Source organism: Ictidomys tridecemlineatus, chromosome 8 (genome assembly GCF_052094955.1).
Source record: "Ictidomys tridecemlineatus isolate mIctTri1 chromosome 8, mIctTri1.hap1, whole genome shotgun sequence".
Classification (NCBI taxonomy): Eukaryota; Metazoa; Chordata; class Mammalia; order Rodentia; family Sciuridae; genus Ictidomys; species Ictidomys tridecemlineatus.
In genome coordinates this window covers 85366347-85380312 of record NC_135484.1, presented here as the reverse complement: position 1 = coordinate 85380312, position 13966 = coordinate 85366347, and the positions used below count along the sequence as shown (strand labels likewise).

The following is a 13966-nucleotide window of genomic DNA, read 5'->3' as shown; positions in this document are numbered from 1 at the left end:
AGTCACAAGTTTTATTGCTCTGCCTGGTAAACCTCTCTCCAATCCATCCCTTTTTCCTGCCTTCACATATAAAGACTAAGTTAACACCTCCTGAGTTCTGGTTCACCAAGTTCCCATTGGATTCCTTTTCTCTAATCAGGCTTCCCTTGCCAATACATCCTTCCCATCTAAACCATCTGTTAGGAAGACTGGTCTAATTATGTCACTTTTGGATAAAACAGTATCCTTAGAAACGTAAATGGTGTAAAAATGATGAAGTAAGGGTTAAGATCCTTAGAAATGTGCTCTTTGACCTTTCAGTTATATGGCACCACCACCACCATTCTCCCCTGGAATCTACTTATAAATAAGTCCTTACTCTGCAGTTAGATAACATGTTCATATCTATGCATCTGCTCTTGTTCTTCCTCTACTATGACTCTTCACTTTCAAAAGTTGATACTAATTTCATTTCTCAGCATAGGATTTTCAGCATCAAACCCACATATATTCCTGCCATTGTACTTTGTCCATTTATATACCTTTAGGAACCCTCAGATCAGCTTCCTGTCAATATTTGTTCATACTACATTCTCAACCAAGCCTTCCTGCATGTACTATCTTTTTGTCCTCTAGGAATTACCACAGAGCATGGCATGCAATAAGTATTCAACAAGCATTCAATTTGTGCTGATAATTGTAAAACTTAAAAATAGGTAGTGATATAATGAGTCCCACTATTATTTATATTTATACAGCATCAATAAAAATAATGCAAATTTTGAGTAGTACTTAGTATGTGTTGCATGTTTCAGCAAGTTTAGAAGAAATGCAGACATATACATACACACAAACAATTAAAACTTGAGTGAGAAAACAAGTAGGTAAATGTAAAAACTCACTATGGGACTTTGCAAACAAAATCACTTTCAAGTATTGTTTTACAGGACCAATAACAAAATACATTTCATGTCATAAACCTTCACCATTCAATCATACATAGTGGAGGTAAACATTTTACAAAAATCAGTCTTTACCCTTACTTTATTGATGTCTTCTGGCATTTTCCCACAGTTATTTTATTTCTAAAATACTAGCTGAAATCCGTTAAAACTTATTTGGGGAAACACTACTTTAGTACTTTGTACCATATTTGATATGTATAAAGGTTTTAAGTCATACAGTTTCTGTAAATAATTAAGTATACTTGAAAAGCAAATAAGCAATTTTGCTAATTTTAGGGCTATTCTCACTACCAATCTCATCACCATATTTTAATAATAACAAATGACTTGTTATGATTGGTTCTGACATATCTCACAGAAATTGAAATCATTGGAAGTAGGCTGAGTGACTCTGAAGAAAGATTTGTAATCACTGACTGGACAGTTCCCATTTTCAATCTTCTGTGTTGAGTCTAAGTGTTGAACTCCCATTTCATATTGTAAAAGAGTTACAGCGGTCTGAGAGTGCTGTTTCCACTAGGTGTGGTTTCTTTTATGTTTGTTTATTTGTTTATCTTTCAAAAAACTGCATAAAATATAAGAAAGGGCCAATTTTCTTCAAGTGAATGGTAAAAATCAATTCAATATATACACATAAGGAATCATTCCATAATATTGTTTCCTTTCTTTCCTATTTCTGGATAATTCTATAACTGTGAATAAATTACAGATAGCTCTCCCATAGCCACAGCATTTGGCAAAGAAATTTGCAACATTTCAAAATCAGTTTAGTGAGCATATATCTGCCAAATTTTATGTTGCCTCATGAAAAGTAATAAATATTACACTTCATATGTCAGCAATTCAGTGCCCCATAAAGGAGAGCCTGTTCATTGTTTTTCAAAATGAAAGAGCAAAAAAAATTTCAGAGGGATTCAGAAAAATGGAGAGATATTGCCAATGTTTTGCTATAGAAACATTCATCTCTTTAAAAAAAAATCTGTTACAGGAACTATACCAGAAATGAGGATATTTATCATGATATATGCCTTCACAACTAAAGTTGTGAATATTTTAAATTGAGATTTTGAAGAGCACGCTTATATAAATAAGTGTTTTGTTTTTAAATAATTCATTTTTCAAAATAAGATTTAAGCTGTGTTGAGAAATTTGTCAAAATTAAATTTCTATCCCTACCCTCTGCTAAGTATAGTAGCACAGCTGCCATGAAGCCTATATTTGAAGGCCCAACTTGTATAAGTGGGACATGGAATGCCGCTTCTCAAGTAGAACTCGGGGTCCTCTTGACATGTTTCATGGCCATGAATATCCTTCCCACATTTAGTAGTTCCACTAAAACCGAAATCTTGAGAATGGTGCAGAGGAAGGAAGTTATGAAATATCCATATTCATATGGGTATTTTTCTAAAAGCATTTGATGAATTGGAGGATTGTTTAAACCAGGAAATGTCAAAACTATTTATTGCAAATTTTCCATTTTGTTTGATGTACTAAAAAAAAACCAAGTGAGGAAGACAACCCCACATGGGGTGGGGAGAACAAGTAGGATGAGCAGCATATCCACATGGGGAAAGGGGCATAAATCTTCACTGGTACTGCCCAACACAGAATACAGGTGTCTAAATTGGAAGCGACATGGGGGGATGGCAGCCACAAGGATGTAGGGGACTGCTCAGGGGACAGCAGGGACAAGGGCCTGGAAAGGGGCATCAGAGCCTGAATGGAATATGGAAGGCATCCATGCAATGCGACCAACAGTAGGATTGGTTATATGTTTGCTGACCAAATAAGAAAATGTGCTATGATTGACAGGAAACGGGTTTGTCATGGTCAGAGAGGGGAGGTACAAATAGGGAAAGAGAAAACTAGGATGAATCCTGAGATAACAGCAGAGATATAAATGTGAACTTTTGTTTTTCCATATATTTATACATAGAAACAAATGTAGAAGTATATGTGTTTTTATCAGAGTGCTCCACAGAAACAAAACCAAGAAAGTTTATCATAAGGAATTAGATTATGAGATTATGGAGATTGACAAATCCCACAATCTGCAGTCAGCAAGGTGGAAACCCAGGAGAGCTGATGTGTTTTTAGTGCAAAGACCAGAGGCTAAGAACCCAAGTACAGCTGATGTTTCAGTTACACTCTGAACGCAGAATTAACCCAGCTCAAAAAAAAAAAAAAACATAGGAGAGGATCAGATTATCCCATCTTTATGGAAGAGTAAGAATAGTTGTTCTACTCGGGTTGACAAACTGATTGGATAAGACCCACCTGCATTCAAGATGGCAAAATGCTTTACTCTGTCCACCAATGTGAAGTCTACTCATAACCAGAAATACCCTCACAGAAATTCCCGGAATAATCTCTGAAAAAACAGATGAGAAAGCCCTGTTATATTCAAATTGACACGTAAAATTCAGTATAACAATGTGAGTGATCTTGTGTTCATGTTTCAAATGCCTAGCACCCAGATCTTGGTAACTAAATACTGTTCTACCTTAAAAGGAATTAGAGAAATGGCTTAATCCATGGCTGGGCAGAGAAAGTACCAGATGAGCCTGAAACATTTTATTATGCCATAAAAACTGCTTGAGGAACGATGAGGACATGTCAAAAGGACACAGGAACCAGCTCCAAGAAACACCCACTGGCCAAATCCAGGACAACGTGAACATCAAAGCAATTAATAAGAGTAACAGATTGTAACATCAAATGTAATAAGAACCACAAGCCCATACTAAGTTCATTAATCAATTAAGAAGTTGATGGGAGATGAGATATTTACATAATCTCAAAGTACGTTCCCACTAAATATGAATTGATTACAGTAGGAAAAACAGTAACTTTCCAATGGAGAATCCTGGCAAACACTACCTTGAACAAGTGACAAACATTGACATCAACAGTTACAGAACAAATCAAATCATGTGCTAGCTGATTAAATGCAAAGAAATAAAGGCAATATCACTTCTATGGTATTCCCACGAGAAATAAAATACATTATGGAGAAACGCAAGACAAACTCACATTGAGGGATATTCTACAGAGTGAAAACTGATCTTTATCTTCAGCAAGATTAAGGTCATGAAGCCAAGGAAAGATGGAAGATCTGTTCCAAATGGAAGGAGAACAAAGAGACAAGCCATGGTGACTAAATGCAACATTTCATTCTGAACTGGGTATTTTTGTCCAAAAAGGACATTGTTTGAATAATTAATATAATATAAATGAGGTTTGTGAGTTATGGGAGTAATATATTTGTGTTAATTTCATGATGTTGACAGTTTGTGGTTATGTAGGTAATGTCTTTGTTTATAAAAATACGTATTAAAATACTTATTAAAGTATTGAGATTGATGGGCTGATCATCATCTCACTCTCAAATTCAGGGGAGGGAAATCTTTGTTCTGTTTTTTTGAAGTTTTCTCCATATTTTAAGTTTTTTTTTTAAAAAAATACGTGAGTATTTTATTGCATTGGCAATCAAATATCACATTTCTTTAAGAATATAGTTCTTTCCCTATATCATCTTCACTCTCACATCTGTTCATCTTGATGTGAAATGGCAATAGTTACTACAACCCCATTATTTTTTAAATTACTATATATATTTTTAAATCTTAGAAAACATTCTCAGATTTGGATTTTTATTTTGCCCAAACCTTAGCAAATAATGGTATCTGAGTATACCACGTCATAGGGAGGACATTCCCATGTGTCCTCCTTGGATGAGTCTCCTTTATTGAAACTTTGTGTGGTGAGCACTCCCTACCACCTCAGTGAAACTGCCTTAGCAATTGTTATCATCTCTATGTTAACTTTCGTATTCTTAATCCTTAGTTGAGGTCTCTGCAGTCTGATATACTCTTGGCCTCTGCCTCCATAAATTTTATCTCACTTGACTCTATGACCAGTTCCTTGCCCTCCTCCAGAAATTCCTTCTCAGTGGTATTCATAGACTCTTTTCCTTCTGACAGCCCCTAAAATATCCATGTTCTTCTGGGTTCTGATCTCATGTCTTATCCGGTCCCCCATTGCTCACATTTCCTAAGTCATCTCTTCAAAGTCTTTATCATCACCCACGTGCTGGAATCAAGTCTTTATAGCAGGAAGGCCCCACTCCCAAGCTCAGACCTGAAGAGCCCACTGCCTAATAGATGCATATACATTTGAGTACCTTGGGTGTCTCAAAATGAGTACAAAACCGAATCCATCGCCAAATTCTGTCCTCCTGGAAACTCTCCAAATAGTGTGGTGCTATTTTTTTTTAAATCCCTCTCAGTGAACTGAATCACCATTTACCTAGCAGCCAAGCACACAACAAGATCATTTTTAACTTCCTTACTATTTATCAGATCCCTACATTTCTTTCTCTCCTCGCCCACTTATAATGGTTCAGGCCACCATTATCTCTTCTCTAGATTTCAAATCATATTTGGTGCCCTGGATCAAATTAGAGATATTTTCGCCTTCTCCAATCTGTCACCATGATAATGCAATGACAAACTGTCAGTTGTGCCATGAAAACTTCTGGTTGAAATTCTGTGTTGTTTTTTCATCTTGCCTTTGGGCAAAAAAAAAAAAAAAAGTAAACTTCTTTGCAAGGTAGACCAAAATAGATTTTGGTCTTTGCATAATCCCATGCAATCCCAATACTCCTCACCTTTCTAGCTTCATCTCTTCTCATTCCCTCTCATTACTGCCAAGCCCCATGCAGTTCCATGATGAAGTCACGCTTCATCCAGCTTCCAGACTGGAGCACACTTCAGGCTTCATTTGCTTTCTCTTTATTCACCTAATTACCTGTCAGCCTAATTAAAAGGCAGCACATTTTCCAAAGAGCCTTCACTGACAGAGCCTCTGTCACTAGGTCATTTCTCGGAATCCTGACTGCCTCTTATTTCTATCTGAACACTTATCATACTATATTATTATTTTCTGTTCCCATCCTCTAAACAAGCCTAAAACCTTTCTGAGAGCTTTGCACAACTCAGAATAAAATCTAATTCCTTACTATGATCACAAAACTAGCTTATCTGACTCCTCTCTAAATCTCCCACCTCATATAGTACCTTTCTACTTCCCCCAGGGTCCTGAAGTGAAGCTAGCCTCTTAGCCCTCAGGAATAAGGTGTTCATTTTGAGGACTGCCTGCATCCCTGGTCTTTGTGTAACCAGCTCCTCCCTTTCTTCCATAAATATCATCTTAGCAGAAAGGCTCCTTGACCACCCAGTCTATAGGCTTCTCTGCCACTCCACATTCTTTTTGTTCTTTGCATAGTGATCAGCACTGTTGAACATTTTTTCTTAATTATTAATTTATTTTATTGGAGTATTTCAGCCAGAGGATAAATTCCAGGAGAAAATAGATTTTGGTCTGCCTTTTTCTTCATGTAGCCCAAATGCCAAGAAAAACACCTCAATAATTCCTTGCAGGAATGACTTCCCATAAGATTACAAGATTCCAAAGAAGAGACACTATCTCATTAATCTCTGGTTTTAGGGTGCCATCCTTGGCATATCAAAGCTATAATTCTATTAATTTACTCAACAAGTATTGCTATGTCCACATCCATGGCACTGGACTATGGGATACAAGTAAGAAGAACACAGTCCCATAAGAAAAACTCACTCTACCAGGAAAGACTCCAAACATAGAATTGTGACCCATTTTTCCTGAGTTGCCAACTTTTCAGGATCCCTATTTATTTTGTTCATATAATTCTAATGCCAAAGAAAATCTAGCACCTTGCTGATTTTTCTAGGAATTCATCAGGTGATAGCAGTGATTGATTTCAGAAGGCATTTGTCACCTCTTTCTCCAAATCCTGCTCTAAGCTCCACTCCTGGTCTCTTTGTGTTGTCTTCCTTTGGCTGTTGCCCCACTATCCCCTACAGAAGAATATCCTCGCCTTCTACTAAACACAAAGGGGGTATGTATAACTGACCTGTAGTGGATATTTGGGAGTTTCAGTGAAATTATATTTCAGAAGAGAACGCAGTCTATTATTGAACAGCAGTTCTGAATGGTCACAGACTTTCCCCAGCTAGAAAGTTCCCACTGCCCTTTCTCTCCAGCCTGCCACTACATTTCTAGACCCCCTACTCCTACCTACAGGGATTTTTCTTTCAGAACATTCCCATTTTTATAATTAAAAAAAATGTTGCTTCCCTTGAAGCACATTTTCTTCCCTAAATAAGTTCACATATCTCATTCATAAGGGGTCACTAATAAGTTTGGCTTAAAGCAAGCAAGTAAATAAGTAAGTAAGTAAATAAATAAATAAATAAATCTGTCCACTCCCCCTTGCTGGGCAGTCACCCATTTGAACAGAAGAGAACAATCATTTCCATTAAAAATGCCTAAAATTGTATTTAGTTTAGATTGAATGCACTGCACAATTGACTCATTGAAACTGTTCAGACTGAAACTTTTAAGTCTTTCACAAAGGTTGCCTTTCAACACCTCTCTCTCAGTCTGCATCTATTTAGTTGGAATTTTGACCAATGTACAGACACGTATCGCTGGGAAGTTTCATCTTATTACATTTGGCCCATCATTGCAGCCTGTCAAGATCTTTTAGAATCTTGATTCTGGCATGCAGTCTATTCACTCTCCCTGCCAAATTCATGTCAAGTGCAACTTACTTAAGTATGTTCTCCATCCTCACATAAGCCACCAAAAATGGCTAACAGGCATGTGCTGTTTTGTTACAGGATTCCAAGAACTAAAAAGAAGTTAAAAAATCACCAAATGAGACACGTAAGGAAAAATATCTTTAGATTGAGAATTAAGGTCTCATGTTCAGGCATGTGTCTTATTTTCTTCTTGCCACTTCCTTTACTGTTATTTTGAGATATGGGCTGATGTGGTGGGAGAATATGGCCTGAAATAAGTGGATGCCATAAAACGTTTTAACATAGCAGGGTCAGAGTGAGGGCAAGGCAAGGGAGAGGTTGAAGACAGAAAAGTTCAGGAGGTCTTGCAAGAGCAGGGTGGTATTTGCAGATGCTGGGAGGGGGTGCCCTCTTAAATTTTGTATCCAAGGTTTCTCTCTTGCCTTATCCTAGTCCAGGCCCCATAACGTTTAACTTCTGAATTTCTTTGTTAGAATTTGCTCCTTCAATCTGCGCCTGAGCTGGCATTTTACCACCTTCCTTGTTGTTAGCAGAAACTCCACAGTTAAAACCCTTAGCAAACACAGGTCATGCTTGAATTTGTTCTCAGTTCATTCCTCTAGTGAACCAAGACCAAGATTACTGAAGAGAGTTCTAAACATCAGAAACAATAAAGAATAAGTGTAACCACTCTTTTCTGTTAAAAGCATAAACCAAAAATGCCATTTTATTATTTAATATTTTGTAGCCCTATATTATTATTGTTTTCTTTGCTCTGCTTCCCTCAGTGATTTGCAATTTGGTCCACCAACACTGTCATTTCCAGGAAAACCAACTTCAAACTGATTGTGGCATTATTAGAAGGGGTCTTGAGATTCTCCTGGCAACCCTGTGATCCACATACTGTGGAGATATGTTCAGTCATGCTCTCTGGGGGGTCTGTGCTGCTACTCTGTATCCACACCTCTGCTCCCAGGACTGAGCCTAGTGGTCCTGTATCCCCAGGTCCTACCCTTTCTTGACCCTTATGTGCCTCACTGTCATACTGAGTGCTTGTGCTGTTTGTGGTCTCTGCTACAAAATTAAATGTTGCTTTGCCTATGCTGTTTTTATATAGCTGTTTGCCTGGCTCAGTACGCACAAATCCTACCTAAATTCTGTTCTCTAGGAATTCAACTTCTTTAGAGAAGTCCCTGCTGCCTGGGGAACAAAACCTGCTTTCCAGAATGCTTCACGGAGGCTAGAATGCTGAGGGCCATTGCCAAGTAGGACATTGCAAGAGAGGTGACCTTGCTGAAGGACCAGGGCTGATCAGGTTTTAGGGAGTATCCCGCTCCTTGGGTTTAGAGCGGTTCCAGGTTTAAGGTGTACCATGCCGGGAATAGGGCGTATCCTGCTGCCTCAGGCACGCCCAATCCTTGAGTTCCCCTTGAGTTCTGGTGGGATTCAGAAAGCATTTGGGATTAAAAGCCTGGTGGAGTACGTGAATTTTGGGAGAAGAACATGGATTTCCCCAGAACGTGTTTGTAGAGGGCCCGTGTGAGTTCTGGAATAAAGAATTGCTGTTTGAATCTGCAAAGCTGTGAGTGGCTCGTGATCTTGTGCCCAGCCAGACTGTGGCACTAGAAAGTATATGTGTGTGTGTGTGGGGGGGGGATCCACTGTTCCCAAACAGATATCCTGTTATCCCCCCTCCTCTTAGTCCCATGTCTGACTTTGCCCTTAACTGAATCTAGCATTTTTCAGCTCCAAATTCTTCATAAATTCATTGTAGATAAAGCTAGACGTAAGCCTTTCTATGTATTATTGGCTGGAGATTTCCTCTGAAATAATTCACCAGACACCACTTCTTTACCTCTTTCTTTGTTTTTGTTTGTTCAAATTAGTTATACATGACAGTAGAATGCATTTTGAAACATCATACATAAATGGAGTATAATTTCTCATTCTTCTAGTTGTACGTGATGCAGTTACACTGGTCATATAATCAGATATGCACATAGGATAATAATGTCTGATTCATTCTACTATTCCTCCTACCTGTACACCCTTCACTCCCCTCTGTCTGATCCAAACTACTTCTATTCTTCCCCAGGCTTTCCCCAACAGTGAATTAGCACCCACATATCAGAGAAAACATTCACCTTGGGTCTTTGGGATTGGCTTATTTCACTAAGCATGATGTTCTCCAACTTCATCAATTTTCTTCATCTCTTTTATATATGCTAAAATCACAAATATTCTAAAATTTTTTGTTGATGACCTATCTCCTTTTTCTAAAGAGTGGCTTATTAAAGTTTTCACAGGAGTCTTTGTTTAGAGATGGGACTCCATGAATCTTTGACCAAGTGTTTTGTTGTTGTTGTTGTTTGTTTGTTTGTTTTTGTTTGTTTGTTTTAAGTACAGGTTAATTCTATCCTACTAGTTCATAAACTCCAGAAGATAGGGGTTATGCATGTTTTCACTGATGAAGCCCTATAACCTATTTCTGTAATATCTAATAATTTCTGGCAGTATAGTTGCTGAAGGAGATATAAGGACTTGTGAAAATATCACAAGAAAATGAAAAAATACAAAAATTAAACCATTAAGTTGTAATTCAGGTGGATTAATTTGAAGGAGAAACATAATCTGCCTTACATAAACTAATGTAATTGATTTTCTCTGAAAATCTTCCTTGGTGGCTTGTTTTTGAACAATGGCAGGGTGATATAGCAGCAGATGAAAGTGACAAGGTGACTTGTTGTGGGACTTGCTGCCCTTCAGACTTCACATTTACTGTATGTTTGTTCTTGTGCACAAGGAAAGTGATAAAATGCTGTATAATTTTATAACAAGTGCCACATTTACTGTTTTTCTCTGAATCCCTGTTTTCCACTATATTTTAAACTTATGAATCATGATTTTTGCCAACTAAAGCACTTAAATAAATCACTGCTTTAAATGGTGAGGAGTAGCTGTGTATTGTTGCCATCTGCCTGACTCCCAGGTACTTGCCCCTGGTTAGTTAGGTTAACTGTTCCTGTCATCATTAAATGACGGATTCATTAACAACCTTTTAGGAGGAACAGTTCCCTAAGGGCAGGTAACCTTTGTAAGGGTAGAGGAGGAGGGGTAAGGGCTCAGTCTACATTTTTCCAGACCCAAATCAGCTTCCATCTTCTGGATCCAACCCAATTATTTATCATTTATACTGACTGTCTTTTTGTTCCTTGGCCTCGCTAATTAAAACAACAGTCACCAAAAATACTCACACATAGCATTCTTTCTTCTTTGAACATGCCATGATTTTTTTCTTCTCTGGTTTTAATAACTTGTCCACATATTTATGGCTCAAAAATTTCAGAACTGAGGAATCCCCATGTCATCTGCTTTAATTAATTGTCTTGATTTTCAGTAGACTCTTTCAATTTGGAGACTTTAATCTTTTAACTCTGAAGATTTACCTTTAACTGGTAATTTGATCCTTTCTCTCAGCTATTTTTACATGTTATTGATCTTTAGAGACTCTACTCTAGTAATCAAATGCTTAGCCTCCTGGACTGTTTCCTTCACATCTTTAGTACCTTTGTTTTGTAGGTGCATGGTCTCACAGATTATTCTTTTTTTCATCTTTAAATTCATCAGTGGTCTTTTTGATAGTGATGTATTTCACATATTGTTCCTTTTGTAGTTTCCTATTCTTGTTTTGTGCATTCCAAATTTTCTTGATTCTCTGAGGATAATAGAAATATCTGGGTAATTTATTTCTTTTTTTAAAGTTAATTTTGATGTTAATTTATTTTGGTCATTGTTTCATATTGAAAGTTTTCGGTGCTTTCCTGGTGCCTTTTTTTAAATTTATTTTTTAGTTTTTGGCGGACACAACATCTTCGTTTTATTTTTATGTGGTGCTGAGGATTGAACCCAGCACCCTGTGCATGCGAGGCGAGCACATTACCACTTGAGCCACATCCCCAGCCCCATTCTGGTGCCTTTTGGTTGTTTATTTTTCACAAATGAGCTGATAAAAATCTGGTATTTTTATATTTGTGGACTGTGGTAATTATTAGGCATACACTTTAGAATAGGGGATGGGAAGACATGGAGAGAACTCTACATTCAAGAGCCTTATGTTCTGTTTTCCTCAGTCTGTTGCAGTTGGTTCATCGTCATCTCCAGGAAAGTCAAATTCAAAGCCCATTGTGGCATAGTTAGAAGGGTCCTGGGGTCCACCTTCTGGCAATCCTGTGTTCCACATGCCGTCCACACTGCTCATCTGTGCTCTGTGGGCATCTGTGCTGCTACTCTGCATCCACACCTCTGCCCACAGGACTGAAGCCCAAGTGGTCATTTAGCCCAGGTCCTAGCACTTATCCCTTTCTCCTCCCTCACACTCCTCACTGTCCTTCCAGTGCTACTGAGTGCCTGTGGAGTTAGTGGTCTCTGTTGCAAAATTAAGTGTTGCTTTGCCTAAGCTATTTTTATACGGCTTCTTACCTGGTTGTACATTTGCAAATCCTACTTAATTTGCTTTTTAAAAGGTATTTCATAGATATTTAATGAATGGATGGTGAATTAATGAGAATGAACCATAAAAGAACTAGAGATACAGCACTCCAGAATCCATGATTTAAAGACATGAACAGAAGATGGGGATTCAGAGTAAAACAGTGAACATAGTAAAGCATTTTATCACTTTCCTTGTACACAAGAGCACACACACAGTAAATGTGAAGTCTTAAGGGCAGCAAGTCCCATAACAAGCCACCTTGTCACTTTCATCTGCTGCGGTATCGCCCTGCCATTGTTCAAAAACAAGCCACCAAGGAAGATTTTCAGAAAAAATCAATTACATTAGTTTATGTAAGGCAGATTATGTTTCTCCTTCAAGTTAATCCACCTGAATTAAAACTTAATGGTTTGATTTTTGTATTTTTGCATTTTCTTGTGATATTTTCACAAGTCCTTATATCTCCTTCAGCAACTATACTGCCAGAAATTATTAGATATTACAGAAATAGATTATAGGGCTACATCAGTGAAAACATTCATAATCGCTACCTTCTGAAGTTTATGAACTAGCAGGACAGAATTAACCTGTACTTAAAAAAAAAAAAAAAAAAACTTGGTCAAAGATGCATGGAGTCTCATCTCTAAACAAAGACTCCTGTGAAAACTTTAATAAGCTACTCTTTAGAAAAAGGAGATGGGTCATCAACAAAAAGAGATTTTAGAATATTTGTGATTTTAGCATATATAAAAGAGGTTAAAAAAATTGATGGAGCTGGAGAACATCATGCTAAGTGAAATAAGCCAATCCCAAAGACTCAAGGTGAATGTTTTCTCTGATTTGTGGGTGCTAATTCGCTATTGGGGAAAGCCTGGGGAAGAATAGAGGTACTTTGGATCAGACAGAGGGGAGTGAAGAAGAAGGGGGTGGACACATAGGAAGAATGGTAGAATGAATCAGACATTATTACATTATATGCATATCTGATTATATGAGCAGTATAACTGTATTATGTACAACTAGAAGAATGAGAAATTATACTCCATTATGTACGATATTTCAAAATGCATTCTACTGTCATGTATAACTAATTTGAACAAATAAAAACAAAGAAAGAGGTGAAGAAGTGGTGTCTGATGAAATATATCAGAGGAAATTTTCAGCCTATAATACATAGAAAGGCTTATATTTAGCTTTATCTTCAATGAATGTATGAAGAATTTGGAGCTGAAAAATGCTAGAGTCAATTAAAGGCAAAGTCAGACATGGGACTAAGAGTAGGAGGGATAACAGGATATCTATTTTGGAACAGTGTACCCCGCCCCCCCCAGGTCCCGAGACACACACACACACACACACACACACACACACACACACAGCATCTGCTTGAGAACAAAGGAAATCTAAACTGTATAAAAGAGGCAGGACACCCCACACTCATTTCTTTGGATATTCAGCTCTGGGGTCCCTTCTTCGTGGAGAAGTCTATTTCTTCTATCCTTTAAAATAAAACTTGCTTTCTAAGCTTGCCTTGGCATTTCTTTGGTGTTTAATCTTCACATTTGGAGAAACAGAACTAGGCCCTGATTGATTTTCTTTCTTTCTTTCTTTTTAAATACCTTTATTTGATTTATTTATTTTTATATGGTGCTGAGGATTGAACCCAGTGCCTCAGACATGCTAGGCAAGTGCTACACCACTGTGTTAATTCCCCAGCCCTCTGATTGATTTTCATCACTGTCAGTATCATTAGCAGCAGTGAACACTGGAAGATAATGAAAAAATGTCCTGGGAGCTCCAAGAGAGTGCTGTTTCATGACTATAGCTCTGAATGCTTAAGTTGTATAAAATAATTCAACAGAATTTTATAAATTTTCAGACATATAAGCAATAAAAAAAAATAATAT

At 37.5% G+C, this 13966-nt stretch overlaps 1 pseudogene; it reads right to left on the bottom strand.

Annotated features, from left to right (window-relative positions):
• The window catches only part of LOC101957935 (keratin, type I cytoskeletal 18 pseudogene), a 49677-nt pseudogene extending 37777 nt beyond the window's left edge, over positions 1–11900 (bottom strand).
• Between the last annotated feature and the right edge of the window lie 2066 nt (positions 11901–13966).